We start from the raw sequence: 16543 nt of genomic DNA, 5'->3' as shown, positions 1-16543 counted from the left end.
AATTCTTGTCACAAATTCTTCTACAAGTATTTGTTCCTTGCTTTCATATGGAATCTCCAACTGTTTAAACTTCCCTCTTGGCCTTTTATTTCTGTGACATTTACTGGAATAACAATGGATAATAAACTTCTACAACATAAAAAAAAAATAATTTTGCTTATTAAGCAAACCCAAAGCTAAAGCTGACTCACTTTCACATCTATTTCAAAATTGACAATGAGAAGTACAATTATGAAACAAGATTTTTTAAGGAGAACCATGTCTCTTAACCTGTATTGTAAATGTCAATAAAAAATATTACTAAATAACATTAAATTTAAAATATTTTTTTCTGGCTATATACATTAAAATGTTCCAGGAGCAATTTCAAACCCATGATTCACCTAAGAATCCAGACTCTTGTTATTCAATACTATTTTTCCACTAAACGGAATCATGACCCCCTGGAGAAATGAATTCATCATGTTTGGAGTTGAAAGTTATAAAGTAAGCTTGGAATGCATTGCTGTTGGAAAGTAAGACAGCTTTCAAGTTTAATTGGTTCGTGTTGAAGACCCAGAGACTAAATTAACAGAGGGTCATATTGGCTAAGTGGAAACAACTTTAGATCAAAAGAATAGAACTCCATTGATAGAGCTCCTTCTCCACATAGCTATCAGTCTTAAGGCTTTAGTTCCAATCCAGGAGTGACAGGACACCAGAAACATTTATACCATGTAGCTCTGTGTTGCAGAGGCTGTATTCTAGCAAATGCATTCAAGTGCACTGGAGTTCACTTCCTCCACAATGCCCAAAATAACCAGGCAGGCCAATAAAACTGGATTCCAATCACCCTGACACGACTCACACTTAGGGTAAAAGTTCAAGACTGAACCTTTTTCTCCCTAATATAAGGAACAAGTCAAGGATATTTGTTATCACCACTTTCTTCAATAGTGTACAGGGAGTTCTACAAAGGGAAATTAGACAAGGTAATGAAGTAAAAGGCATTGAAATTGGGAAGGAAGAATTAAAACTATTCTCACACACACACAGCATCATATAAGATCTATCTATCTATCTATCTATGTAGAGAAGTAGTGGGGAATTCTAAAGAATATACATGTGCAGACACATAGGCATAGACACATGCACACATATTAGAAATAATAAATGCTCTCAGTAAAGTTACAGGATGCAAGATCACTATACCAAAGTCAATTGCATTTCTATAGGCCAGCAATAAAAAATGCAAAAATGAAATAAAAACAATAATACCATTTACAGTCACATTAAGAAGACAAAATATCTTAGAAAACAGAACAAGCTCAAGACTTTTACATTAAAAACTACAAATCATTACTGAAAGAAATTACAGGAGATCTAAATAAATGGAAATACATTCTGTTTCATCATAAAGCAATAGTGTTAAAATGGCAACATTCCCCCAAATTATGTACATATTCAATACAGTACATAGCAAATTCTTAGGTGTCTTTTTGTTTTATATAAAAAAAATGATCCTAAAATGAATATGGTTATACAAGTGTTATGAATTGTGTGCTGCTCAAATTTATATGTTAAAGTCCTAACCTCTTTTATCTGAGAATGTGACTGCATTTAAAGGTACGGTCCTTAAAAAAGGTGATTAAGTTAAAATGGGTCATTAGGGTTGACCATAATCCAATACTAACAGTATCCTTATAAGCAGGAGAAATTTGGACACAGACAGACATAAAAAGAAGACCAGGTGAAGACAATCTACAAGTAGATGGCCACCTGTGAGCCAAAGACGGCGATCTCAGAAGAAACTAACCCTGCTGATTCCTTGATTTCAGACTCTAGGTTTCTGAATTGGAGAAAATAAATTTCTTTTGCTTAAGTCACCTAGTTTGTCACACTTGGTGATGGTGGCTCCAGCAAATTAATACAGCAAAGGACATAGAACAGCCAAACAACCTTAAAATTGAGGAGAATTGGAAGACTCACACTTCCTTATTCCATAACTTACTACAAAGCTACAGTAATCAAGATAGCGTGGTATTGGTTTACATGAGATACGTAGGTCAAGGAAATAGAATTGAGAATACAGAAATAAGCCCTTATATTTATAGTCAATTGATTTTTGGCAAGTGTATCAAAATCAATTTAATAGGGAAATAATAGTCTTTTCAACAAATGATATTGAGACAAGTACATATATACATTGAAAATAATACCACAGAATGTTTTTTAATGTTTATTTCTTTATTTTGACATAGAGGGAGTTAGAGAGTGAGCAGGGGAAGGGCAGACAGAGAGGGAGACAGAGAATCTGCACTCAGTGCAGAGCCTGATATGAGCTTGAAATCAAGAGCCATGAGGTCATAGAAATCATGACCTGAGCTGAAATCAAGAGTTGGACGCTTAACCAACTGAGCCACCCTGGTGCCCAAACCACTGAAGTTATTTTTCATACCATTCACCAAAATTAATAAAAAAATATACTGTAGACTTAAATGTAAGAGAGAAAGTACAGAATTTTTAGCAAAGGAAAACTTAGGAGTAAATATTCATGACCTTGAGTTAAGCAATGATTTCTTAGATAAGACACCAAAAGAAAAAAAAGATAAATTATCTTCATCATAGTTATAAACTTTTATGCTGCAAATGATATATCAAATAATTGAAAAGGCAATGCACAAAACAGGAGTATGTATTTGAAATTCATATCTCTGATAAAGGGTTTGTATCTAGGGAAAAAAAAGATTAAATAGTAGAAACATAAACAATACAATTAAATACGGACAAAAACCTGAACACAGATTTCTCCAAAGAAGGCATATAAATAACCAATGAGCACATGAAAATACACTCAATATTACTGATCAGTAGGGAAATGTATCAAAACCTTGAAATGGCATATCAGGTCTTCTATGATGGCTTTAGTCAAAGGCGGGTGTTGAGGATGTAGAGAAAATGCTATCCTTATGTATTTCTGATGGGCTTTGGAAATCAAAGGGTTTTGAAAAATATTTTGGCAGTTCTCAAGTGGTTAAACGTAGTGTTACCATATAACCTAGCAGTTCCACACATAAGTCGACCCAAGGGACATGAAAATATAGCCACACAAAAACATGTACATGAATATTCATAGTAGCGTTATTTATAATGGCCAAAAAGTTGAAGAACCCTAAATGTCCATATGAACAGAATGAATTTATCCATAGATAAATAAAATATGGTATATCCATACAATGGGAATTATTTATCAATGGAGTCTTGATACAGGCTACACTATGGATAGACCTTAGAAATTTTGTGGTAAATGAAAAAATTCAGTCATAAAATACTGCATATCATATGACTGCATTTATCTGAAATGTCCAGAATCAGCAAGTCTACAGAGACAGAAAGGACATTGGTGATTTACTAGGGCCAAGCATTTGTAGGAGGTGGAAGGAAGACAGGGAGAAACTACTAATGAATATGAGGATTCATGTTGAGGTTACAAATGTACTCTAATAGTGGATTGTCATCACTGTTGCACAACTTTGTGAATATACTAAAAAACATTGAATGAGTTTTAATGTTTTACCCTTTAAATGGGTGAATTAGGTTACGTGAAATATATCTTACAAAAACTCTTCATAAATTATATTTTTAGGACTATTTAGAGTGGAAATTTTAGGTTTAAAGGAGAAAAATACTAAATTATTAACTTACTTAGGAGCTTGAGTCTTGTATTTGACAAAATAGGTGGAATAACCTAAATTAATGAAGGTAGGGTCATGATCCTTCCTGTATTAGTAAAGGTTCTCTAGAGAAACAGAAATACACACACACACACACCCACACACACAATTGTGTTCATATATATATATACATACAGTTGTATATCCATATAGATGAGAAAAATTGACATATATATTTATATATAATATTTATAAATACAAATATATAAATTATATATAATATATCTATATTTTATATAGACATATATTTTACATATCGTATATATGTTATATATATGATATATATAATATAAATAAAGATATTTATTATAAGGAATTGACTGACATAATTATGGAGGCCAAGAATTCTTAAAGACTGCCATCTTTAAGCTGGAGACCCAGGAAAGAAAGTGCAGAATTCAGTACAAGTCTTTTAGTATTATAGCCTAATGAGCATGTGCTATACATATGTGGTTTTATAAATCCACAATGGGAAGAATGACAAATATTCACAGTCGTCCATAATCACAAAACTTATGCCACAGGTCTAACAGTTTAAATTTCCACTAACAAATACTGTTTTTCTCAATGCCAAACTCGCTTATTCTTTTGAACAAATAATTGTGACTCTCCTTCACTTCATACACACACAAATCCTCTTTTAAACAAATGTTTTACTGTGTTTGTGTTTTCAAAATATGTCTTTAAATATATTTTCAAATTATATTTGACTTTATTCTGTCTCTCTTTTTTCAAGGCAAGTGTTTTAAGTATCTTTTTAAAATCTACATGAATTTGATTTCATTTTCTGGCGCTTTTGATGTTGTCAAAGTGTATACTTGGACACTTTTTAAATATATAGCATCACTTTTTAAAATATGTAATATTAGTCAAGCCTTTAAAGTTTGTATGCTTTGGAGTAAAAGTGACTCGTTTCTCTATGGATCCCAAAATTACTCAACAAAGTAGGAGGTGATTGAAAGCATCTTGGCTTTTACCTATGTATAAAACAAAGAGCTATAGTAGTGGTATGTCAAGAAATCATGAAGTAGCATCCCCCTTCTGGCCTTTGGTTATTTAATGTCCACCTGGATTCTTCTGCATACAGGGATTTCTTTAGTTATCAACAGAAGTCATATATATATATATAATATATGCGCATGTATATATGGACACTTTTTATTGTATGTATATAGTATATTCATATATATAGTATATAAACATTACATATATATGTATATATACATATATATATACATGTATATATATTCATGTAATATATGTATTTATGTAATATGTATATTACATGTATATATATACATATATATAAAAAAGAAAGCAAATTACTTTAAAGTTTCCCATGGAAGGTAAATGTGTCATATATATGTGTATATATATATATATATATATATATATATATAAAACATATATATGTGTGTGTGTGTGTGTGTGTGTGTGTGTATTTCCATGGGAAATATGGATGAGTGCATGCAGGCCGGGAGGTGCGGAAGGAGAGAGAGAGAACCTTGAGCAGGCTCCACACCTAGCCTGGAGCCCAACACAGGGCTCGATCTAATGACCATGAGATCACGACCAGAGTCAAAATCAAGAGTCAGGTGCTTAACCAACTGAACCACCCAGACACCCCTAAATTAATTTACATTTATTTATTTATCTATCTATCTCTTATTTATTTATTTGTATGAGAGAGAGTGTGAGCAGGGGAGGGACAGAGAGAAAGGGACAGATAGAGGATCTGAAGCAGGCTCTGTGGCACCAAGCCTAATGTGGGACTCAAACCCAGAACTGTGAGATTGTGCCTTGAGCCAAAGTTGGATGCTCAACTGGGTGAGCTACCCAGGCACCCCTAAAGTAATTTACTTTTAAAAGTTAGGGAAGCGTCATTGTCATGGAACAGTCAGGTATAAGAATAGTATGCTGCTTCAAGAAGTTAGATGCCTTCCGTCTTCCTGACAGGACAGAATATCATAATCTATTCATTCATTTCTGTATCCATTCCTGGATATATTCAAAAGCATTCATTGACTATTAGTGAATAATAATCACTCTGTCAGCTTAAAGCTAAGAAGCCATCTTCCTGAAGTGAAGGCCTAGTAGAAGAGATAAGCCAATATTTAAAATTTTGTTTTTGAAGCATGCAGTGGGGATTAAGAATAACTCTAATAACTAACCAGTTTAACCTTAAAGATCATCCAATTAAGGTATTAAAATAGGCTTTTTAAAAAAAAAATTTTTTAACGTTTATTTATTTTTGGGACAGAGAGAGACAGAGCATGAACGGGGGAGGGGCAGAGAGAGAGGGAGACACAGAATCGGAAGCAGGCTCCAGGCTCTGAGCCATCAGCCCAGAGCCTGACGCAGGGCTTGAACTCACGGACTGCGAGATCGTGACCTGAGCTGAAGTCAGACGCTTAACCGACTGCGCCACCCAGGCGCCCCTAAAATAGGCTTTTAAATATAATTCCAAAACCCCTTCTATAAAAATGCTGTATTTTTATCAGATATAAATATATTACAAAGAGTATATCAAATTTGTACACAAAACAAGTTTCTAGGTGTATGTGTTATCTGAGTTTAAAAAATCCTTGATGGGGGATCATATTTAGTTCTCTTAATAGGCTGATTCTATTATTTAACTGTGTTGGCAAGACAAAGTTCCCTTTAATGTCTTCATTTATGTCAGTTAAGGTAACTCCCAGTGGATGTTTATAATACTCGGTTGACTGTTCTTGTGTATGTGCTCCATTGACTTGGCCTGTTCAGTACTACTGCTCTACCGTTTTTACAATTATTATCAAAGCATTAATTATTAGAAGAGAGAAATGTATCTGCCTCTCTAACTAGAAAATAAACCTCAGAAGAGTAGGTCATAGACTGCAACATGCTCTATGTTCAAGCAATATTTATTTAATAAACCATTAACTTAGCTGACTGCATATCCTGGTGGTAGTTTTCTGTTCTCTGACTGAGACTAATCAAATGTCTTCCCAGATGTTTATACATTCACATACTGATTTATGCTAATCATGCTTCTCGTTTAATTTGTCCCCTTTTCCACAGAAATAAACTTCACTTTCTTAAGTTACTTGCAATCAATTCTTCTAGTTTTTAATTACTTTCTTTGCCCCAAAGTGAAAGTCTCATTTCTGAAAATGATGTATTATGCTGGAATATGCTTTATCAGTGTATGTAAGTTTAATTAAAGTAGAGAATGCTAGGTAAGTTTTTTTGTCAAACAAATTTGTTAAACATAGTGACGTTTGAAGCCACTGGAAAAAAATTATGTACTGTAATCTTTGATTCCGAGGATTCTACTATTTTTTTGTTTTGCTTTCAAATCAGTTTATTTTTAAAACCTAGTTGGAAATAATGCACTGATATAATTTTAAGCTAAGGCAATTATAAATGTCTAGGGTATTTTAACTAAACAGTTTAAAATTTGTGATTATACTCTCCATTAAAATTCTAATAAAATGATATCTGTTTCATGAATATAAATTATTATAAACTATATTGCTTTACATTTTTGTGATATTAAATTTTATGCATGCTTGTCTTATTTAAAAATATTTCTCAGGTTTGTAAAGTATATAATTTTTTTCTAATGTTTACTTATTTTAAGACAGAGAGCAAACACGCATGGGAGAGTGACAGAGAGAAAGGGAGAGAGAGAATCCCAGGCAGGCTCTGCACTGTCAGAACAGAGCCCAGCACAGTACGTGAACTCACGAACCATGAGATCATGACCTGAGCTATCCAGGCACCCCAGGTGTATAAAGTATATAACAGTTCCCAAAGTTTGGTATATAAGAACATTTATTGACTAATGGGGATCAGACTTTTAAGAATCATTTTTATTCATCAAATTCAAATTGATGCAACTTTATGGTAGGCAGAGTAATCAGGATTTTTTTTTTTAGAAATTACAATGTCAAATTGTATCTTTATTAATATGATGCAATTATATGTTTAGTTTGATCTTGAATTGTAGAAAACAAATATATGAAACACAAAATCATAGACAGTAAATGAGATCACTTTGTCTTACCAGGTAGAAGTTTTATTTGAATAACAATTTATATAATGTTAAATACTTTTTATAGGATGTGAATCATGAATTTAAACTTTGTTGTCGGTTTTCATTTGATGTAACATATCCAGTATAATTTGGAAAGTTTTGACTTAACTTACTAGCTTTTGATATATGTAATGTGAGCTAAGGCACACAATACGTGTTATTTTGTTTATATGTAATTAATTTATTATATAAGAAACTAAGGAACATTTTATTCAATCTCTTCCCTTATTTCCATCTTCACTGCTGTATTTTACTTTCTAATCATCTTATCTAGACTTATATATTATCTCCTTTCTAGATGATATTCATCAACATCTCCAGTTATATTTTTAAAACAATCTGACAGCTCTTCAATGCTATACCATTGCTTTACCCCCCACCCTGATTTCCAGGAGATCGTAAATTCTATTCCGTTGTCAGACCTTCCTTGTGTTCACATTAATGGTAGTAATGTTAAACGCTCAGAAAGAAGTCAAAATTCAATAGAATATTAAACAAGGTCCTTTACAAGTTAGTCTGAATTTACTTGACTAACCTAAAATCTTTCAATGTTCCATCCCAACTTTCTTACTATCCGTCCAAATCACGTCTTGAGGAAATCAAGTTGAGGCTGTATAAGAAGTTGAATTTCAGGGGCGCCTGGGTGGCGCAGTCGGTTGAGCGTCCGACTTCAGCCAGGTCACGATCTCGCGGTCCGTGAGTTCGCCCCGCGTCAGGCTCTGGGCTGATGGCTCAGAGCCTGGAGCCTGTTTCCGATTCTGTGTCTCCCTCTCTCTCTGGCCCTCCTCCGTTCATGCTCTGTCTCTCTCTGTCCCAAAAATAAATAAATGTTGAAAAAAAAATTAAAAAAAAAAAAAAAAGAAGTTGAATTTCAGGTTGCCTGGGTGGATCATTTGGTTAAACATCCAACTTTTGATTTCGACTCAGGTCATGATCTCACTCATGGTCATGAGATGGAGCCCTGAGTGGAGCCCCACACTGGACTGGGTGTGGAGCCTGCATAAGATTCTCTCTTCCTCCCCAGCCCCACCCCTCCCCTGCTTGTGCTCTCTCTCTTTCTTAAAAAGAAAAAGGAAAAAAACAATTGAATTTCTAGGAAGAGCTTAATTTAGTTGTAAACGCCTTTAGTAAGATAAGGGAAAAGCAGGGATCCCAAATGAATTTGGGTCAATAGGTTAAATAGGAGTCAAGCTTTTATGCATAGGAATAATTTAAAAACTCAAACAAGATGATGGAGGTGGAGACTAGAAGATGGTAAGTTGGACCTTACAAGATCTAGGTCAGCAAATCTTTACTTGGCTGCAAGTAATCACAAAATAACAGTAATGACAAAAGCAATAAAAATGGCCTACGCAATTTTTATAAAAGCATTGTCTTATAATTGGAAATCCAAGGTGGAATGAAAGTGAGATCAATTGCTTGGTAATATCATAAAGGGTCAGATTATTTTCACCATCTGTCCATCCTATAAGGGAGCAATAGGGAGTAATTATCTATGTCTGGTTTCCTTTCTTGTCACAAAATGAATGCTTATTATGACCATAACTACATGTTTCATTATTCCTACTCAACAAGCCACTTCCCAAAGTTTATGACATCAGCCAGACTTGTTCAGTTTAGGTCATGTGACTTCCCTGGGACTAAAGGGAGTCACCATCAGAATATCATGCATTAATTTGCTTAGAATAAGATGGATACAGCTCTGTAGCTCAGGATGGAGCCCCTGAGTCATATGGGACACAGGGACAGTAAATGAACAAATTAACTTCCTTTAGGAATGAAAGGCAAAAAAGGTTCTATACAGGCATTCAACATTTCCAATACAACAAATATATGTCTCATTTGCAGCTAATAAATAAATATATAAAATGAACAAACAATATATGACTAACAAGTTGATAAATGATTAAAAATAAATAATAAAATGGAAATTAAAGAAGCTTACTTTTAGTAAAGAAGCTCAGAAGGTTCAGAACGAACTCCATGGACTATATTACATTTGGGGAGATTTCCTGTACTGTTTGTAAACAGATGGTGCAGTAAAACTGAAATGATAACACCTCTGGAGTCAAACCAATGTGGGTCAATTAATTAGTCAACATTTATTATCTGTACAGCTTCTCTTGAGTAACTTATTCCTTCTCTGACTTTACGGGTTTTTTTTTTAGCTGTAAAATCTTAATTTTATATGAATAATGTTGGTGTGAAAATGGAATGGAAGAACGTATAAAATAAATTAAACTCAGAATATCCCTGTCTTTAGTCTTATCAAGGAATTGCCTTGTCTCCTCTAATGTATCAGTAATCTTCAAGACACAGGTCAAAATCATTTATTTTAACTGTCTGCTGCAATAGATTGCAAAAATGACAACTATCCCTTTCCCTGTATCCATTCTCCTTTGCGACATGTCTTTGCAGCTCTTTCTTTCAAATGATAGACTCCATTTCCCCACCCCTTGAAGCTGAGTTGGACATTTTAGACACAACATCATGCCAGTTCCATGGGTAGGTTTCTAGAGTCCTTTCACATGTCTGCATTCTTTCTTTGTCCTCTGTGACTGCCACGTAAACAAGTCTGGACTGACACACTGAACAAGGAGTGACCCATGGACCAGAATTGAGGCAGCTCAATTTCTCAGTCGAAGCCTCAGATATGTGTTAGCCCAGTCAAGATTAATATATCCAACATAGGGCAAAGCCAATTGCTAGCTGCTTTTCAAACTTGAGAGCTGAATGCATGCGAGTTGTTTTAAGCCACTGAATATCAGAGTGGTTAGTTTCATGGAAATAACTAACTAGTCCTCATGTCCTAATGCACATTTATTTATTTATTTATTTTTTTTACCTTGGTGGGCCAACAATACATTGCACTCTTTCCCTAGCCACTTATCACATTACTCTTTGACTTGTTGTTTTTCTTCTTTTGCGAACCATATATACCACAAGGACAGGGGCCGCTCCTTACTCATCTTTGTAACCTTATAACTAGGTTCAAGGCCTGGCAAAAAAAAAAAGAGAGAGAGAGAGAGATGCAGTAAATACTATTAACTTGTGAATTTAGTTAAAGTGTCCAGGCTATTTGTAACACATTGGCAAAATTTAAGATACCTCTTGTTTCCTTAGCTTATCCAGATAATGCGGTCATGACTTGCTTTATGTTCTCTCATAGCGGCAGAGGCAGGAAACATCCTGAGAGATTCAGTGACATTTGCTATCCAAACATTTTTGTTCCAATTAATAGTGGTGTTTCTCAAAGGGTGTGCAGCACAAATGAGTGGTCTCAGAGACATTCTCTCCCTGGGAAAACTGAAGTGGAAAATCAAAATATGCCATGGTTTTAATGAAAAACAGTTCGCATAACTCTCAGTAGAAGTGGAAAACTGGGAATTATATTGTGAAATAGAGCGTGTCAAACACAATGTGGCCATTGCTCTCAGCTATTTTCTCTGGAATAATTCAACAGCAAAATCAATGAATTGACCGATTTATCTCTTTAACAAACCTTTAAGGATTCCATGATTTGACAATGTTACTCTTTTTAAAAAAATCTCTTTCTTTATGTTTCATACCTATTAGCCATAAAGCCATTATGATTTAAGTATATTATATGTTACATTTGTTACCATTGTATAGGAACTCAGCACTTAACCACATCTACAGAGACATCCTAACATAATATATTTGTGAAACTCTCTCAAGTGCATAAAATGTCATTTTTGTTATCATGATGTCAACAATCCAGGGAGATATAGCTTCAGAGAGAATTACTAATTTCATTTTATATTAGAGACAGAAAAAAATGCAGAGAATTAGTGTATTAAATTTCACAAAGTAGTTAAGAGTCAGGATTAGAACCAAATTCTTACTTCAAGAGCATTGTCCTTTTTTGAAAAAACAAAAACAAAAAAATGAAAAGCAAATTTGATTTTACTTGATTTATTTTCAATGTGAATTTCTGTATTATGCCCTCCTTTCTTCTTCCTTTTACCCTTGAGGACCAGGTTACTTATTTGCCCCATAGTTTTACTTTAGGGCACCAAAGAGAGCTATGGAAGCTTCTAAACCTGATTTCCAACGGTAGCAGCTTTGCACAGTGAGGAAGTCATTGCCTGTGAATAAAACCAACTTTAAGCAGGATCATGAAGTGTATACATCTCTTGGTTTCTCAAATAAGTAAAAGGAATTTGCAGTCTTAGGTGACTCTGGGAATTCTCAGTGCCCATATGCGATATTACCTACTCATGGTCAGATATACGCATTGGAGAAAAATTATGCTTTAACTTCATCACATATTGTCACTCCCTCATCCATTTAATCAATCTTTGCACAGTGCCTACTGTGTTTCAGGTGTCATGCTAAGACCTGGCTACATGGGTGTATACAAAACCAACATGGTGCCTGGTTCATGCAGGTTACACTCCGGTGGGAGACACATATTTTTAACAAATAGGCACACAAGTATGAAATTTGACATTGTAATAAAAGTTTCGGTGTAAAGAACAACAAGGTGCTCTATAAAGAAACAAAGAGAAGGATGGATTGAGAGATAATCAAAGGATGAGCAGGCCAAGGAAAAGGAAGAGTGAAATCTGATAGATGGGTTAGAGTTTGGAGCTCTGAAGGGCTGCTAGAGGGACAGGAGTGAATCTAAGAGTGCCAAGAGCTAAATTTTGGGAAGGTGGGGAAAGCTAGGTCATATAAAGCCTAGAATATCAGTTTTTTTCTAAGAGGATTGAGAATCCTTTGGATGGATTTTGAGTTGAAGAATGATATAATCTAATTTGTTTTGGAAAGATCACCATTGCTGCTACTTGGAAATGGTTGACAAGAATAGAAATGGAGAAATGAGGTAGACAAGTTATCACAGTAGCAGAGGCAAGAGGTTTTGTTGACTAGTACTAGTCTGGAACCAAGGAAAATGGGGTGAAGTGTACATGGTTTTGTATTGCTTTGGGGGTAAAATAATATAATAATAATCAATCAAGGTGACTGCATATGGGAGTTTAGAAAACAGATATGTCAAAAATGACCTGTACATCTGTTAAAAGCATGCCTTCTATCTTTAATATTTCCAGAATTCCTACGATAAATGGGATGGATATATTTAGTGAGCATTCAACTCAAGACACATGCTACAACACGGGAAAACAACAACAACAACAATAACAAACTTGAAGATGAATAAATTACGCTAAATGAAATAAGCCAGTCACAAAATGACAACTATTGCAAGATTCCATTCATTGGAGGTATCTAAAGTAGTGAAATTCAGAGACTGAACGTAGAATGGTGGTTGCCAGGGGCTGAGGGGAGGAGGGAATGGGAAGTCAGTGTTCAATGGGTACAGAATTTCAGTTGGGGAAGATGAACAATTTCTAGAGCTGGATAGTGACAATAGTTTGCAACAATGTGAATGTACTTAATGTGTACTGAACTTGACACATAAAAAAAGATTGAAGTGGTAAATTTATGTTATATGTATTTTACTGCAATAAAAAATTAGAAAAATATTGAATTCAGCAAACCAGTGAGTCTTCTTACTTGAGTGAATTCATGAAAAACAGGCATGAATATTTAAGAATGTATTCCACATCAATTTAATGTATAATATATCAATGTGTGTGTGAACTAAAGTATAATGTAAGAAATTGGACATCATTGCTTAGGCTGCATTTTGAGTTTTATTCAGCAATGCTCTAAGGATGTTTTGCATGCTCTGTGTGTCAGGTTTTAGGCATTGTCTTATTCTTGTTAAGATCTGGTGTTCCACTTTTCCTCATTTTAAATAACTTTCACCTGACTTTCATTTCCATACCAATAAGTTCATTCTAGCAATAAAATTTTATTGTCAGTCTTTCCAAGTTTTTATTTTCACCTTTTTATGAATACTATCAGGAGACAAGGAAGAGCTTTACCCTTATATACCAACGTGCCACTCAAATTTATTTCCTAAAGTTAATCAAAAAGTTTTGGAGGATTTATTTTCTCTTGTGGTTATTCAAATGTGTCAATTCAGTAACATATAGGTGTTCTAAAAATTCAGCACCACGAAGACCTTGTTAAAGCCATTGTAATTATTAAACTGAGTGAATCCTGGGCTTTTTGAATGTAAAGAAGATATCTGTACCCACCCCCAGGCAGGTTCAATGTTTTACACATAATGGGTGCAGAAAAAGACTGACATAGTGAATGTGTATCATCGCCTGTCATCTTTTGATTAGCCCTCTTCTTATATTTGCTTAAGCTCCCATGTTATTCAACATAGAGGTGAAGTAACTGGAAGTCTCAGCTTTTCGTAGAGCCAAGATGTGGGCACACAACGTGTGTTTCCTCTCAGATGTGCCTGACACCTTAAGTAAGCAATGTGAAGGCGCAAGTCTGAATCCAGCCATCCTTTTGCTGGAGCAAATGATGATAGGAGTGTCTGATGTTAGGGAACAGCAGTGGTTACAGGTCAAGAGTCAGACGCTTAACTGACTGAGCCACCCAGGCACCTTTGATTCTTTTTTTATGACAAAGAAACAGCTTGATAAAATTGAGAGAAACATTTGTTCAGTAGTCAGCCAGTTATTTATCAATCGCATTTGTAAATGGCATTTATCATTCATGCATTCAGTCATTCAAACACTTATTCAGTACCTACAATATCCCAAGAACAGAGTGGGGTGCAGGGTAGGCAAAGACTAATAACATAATTCTTTGCCTCAAGAATATTTAAGTATAGGGTGCCTGGGTGGTGCAGTCGATTAAGCCTCCAATTTTGGATCTCGGCTTAGATAATGATCTCATGGTTCCTGGTTTCGAGCCCCACATTAGGCTCCGTGTTGCTGGTGTGGAGCCTGCTTGGGATTCTGTCTCTCCTGTCTGCCCCTCCCCCACTTGTGCTCTCTTTCTCTCTCTCAGAATGAATAAATAAACTTAAAAAAAAAAGAATGCTTAAGCCTAGCGAAGAAGACTGAGAAGTCAATGGACAATCATAGGAATAGTGAGGTGAGCATTATAAATAAACAGATAGAAAGTGTTATGTGAGAATACAAGAGGAACACTTTTGCTAGGCTTGGGAGATAAGAGAAGGCTTCTGAGAAAAAATCAGTGTTTTCCAAAATTTGGTTAATAGAGTAATTAGAGTTACCTGCCCTTGCTTAACCATGCCAGGTTGTTTCTCCCGCTCTGTATCTACTGTAGGCAAATTTTTGGTTTTTTACTCAGGAATCTGCATATGGAGCCAACATCCCAAGAACATAAGTTGGGAAAGAGAAAGAAATGAATCTGGAAAGCTGCCTGTGCCTAGTCCCCAAAGAGGGAAGAACAGTTGATTAGTGTCCAAGACCAAAGATGAAAAGGTACAGATAGCGTCAGGCATCTCTAGACTGATATGTTCTGCCACTGAAGTAAAATGCCAAAGTTTGTGGCAAAGAGGTCTGAATTTTAATCTTCCACTAAGTATACTGGCTGTATTGTTACGGTTTTGCAAGCTGATGTTTCTCTACCCCCAACAAAAAGGACAGTGATACCAACACATCAGAAGATGATAAGGATTGTATAAGTAAACTGACTTTCAAAAAAGGTTAGCCTTGTTACCTTGATATATATTTTTGTCAAAACGAAATGCCTCTTTTTTGTTTGTTTGCTTGCTTTACAGGTATTGGTCCTCAATTGTTAAATATCAGATGTCAAAGGAAGGTACCACTAATTCACCATATGCAATGCAATGGACAAGAGGGCAGCTGCGTAGATGGAAACTTAATAATTGACTTCTAACAGTAGTCATGATAGTGGTTCACTCCTTCTCGAGTCATATTTAATATTACTGAGTTCACATTATATTCTACCAAAGAAACATAGCCTTTTAAAAAACATATGGAAATGTGTTTGCTGATTATATGAATATTGGCTCTGATCTAGCTTTCAAAATATAGCAAATGAGAGAAAGACATATTGGGCTAAATGTCAAAGAAAATATTTTAAAATGTATTGGGAATATGTTAGCAGATGTTTCCCAATGTTTAATATTGTTTTTGGTGAAGCTTAGTGTTGGCATAATATTTTCACTCAGATCTAAAGTGCTTTGTTTCTAAGAAAATAGAAAGTGTATCCACCTCTCTGATTATGACCCTTTTGTTACTTATTTGAATAAAAGAGAGAGGACTAGAACAATTGTGCTTGAAATCACTCTTTATTGAAGCTTTCCATCTTGATATTTCACGCTGCCCTTGTTTTCTTGATTTCCCATGAATTCAGATATTATTTTCTAATTATGGCAGCACAATAACAGCTGAGCTATCGCAGGCTTTTCCTATTACTGAGTTTGGTAAATAAGGTATTCATGATTTTAGCAGATGTCTCTGACTTTAGACACTTTACTTCTTTCTAAGCAAGGGAGGAGTGAGCTATAAACACAACTCCATCATACCAGGAACAATGTGTTAATTACCTAGTCAGTAGCCCCAAGAGTTTAGCCACTACTCATCAACCATGTTGGCTGTGTGCTCCTTTAAAATTGTTTTCATTTCTTCTACCTTGTAGATCATGGTGTAAAGCTTTCAATGCAATTTAGTTGTTACTTAACAGTCACTCCTTCTTCATTTTATATTATTGCTTTTAATGTGATGCTACTTTGTAAATGCGCTTGTTAACAAATATTCGTTATGGGTCTTTTTGATTTAAGACATAAATTGATATGTCTTCTTATTGTCTGTGATTGTTTTGAGACTCTGCTTTTATTATCTACTGTCTGTAGACAAAAGTATGT

The sequence above is a fragment of the Leopardus geoffroyi genome, chromosome C2 (assembly GCF_018350155.1).
Source record: "Leopardus geoffroyi isolate Oge1 chromosome C2, O.geoffroyi_Oge1_pat1.0, whole genome shotgun sequence".
Classification (NCBI taxonomy): domain Eukaryota; kingdom Metazoa; phylum Chordata; class Mammalia; order Carnivora; family Felidae; genus Leopardus; species Leopardus geoffroyi.
The sequence above is the reverse complement of the archived record's forward strand: the minus strand, read 5'-3'. Positions refer to the sequence as shown.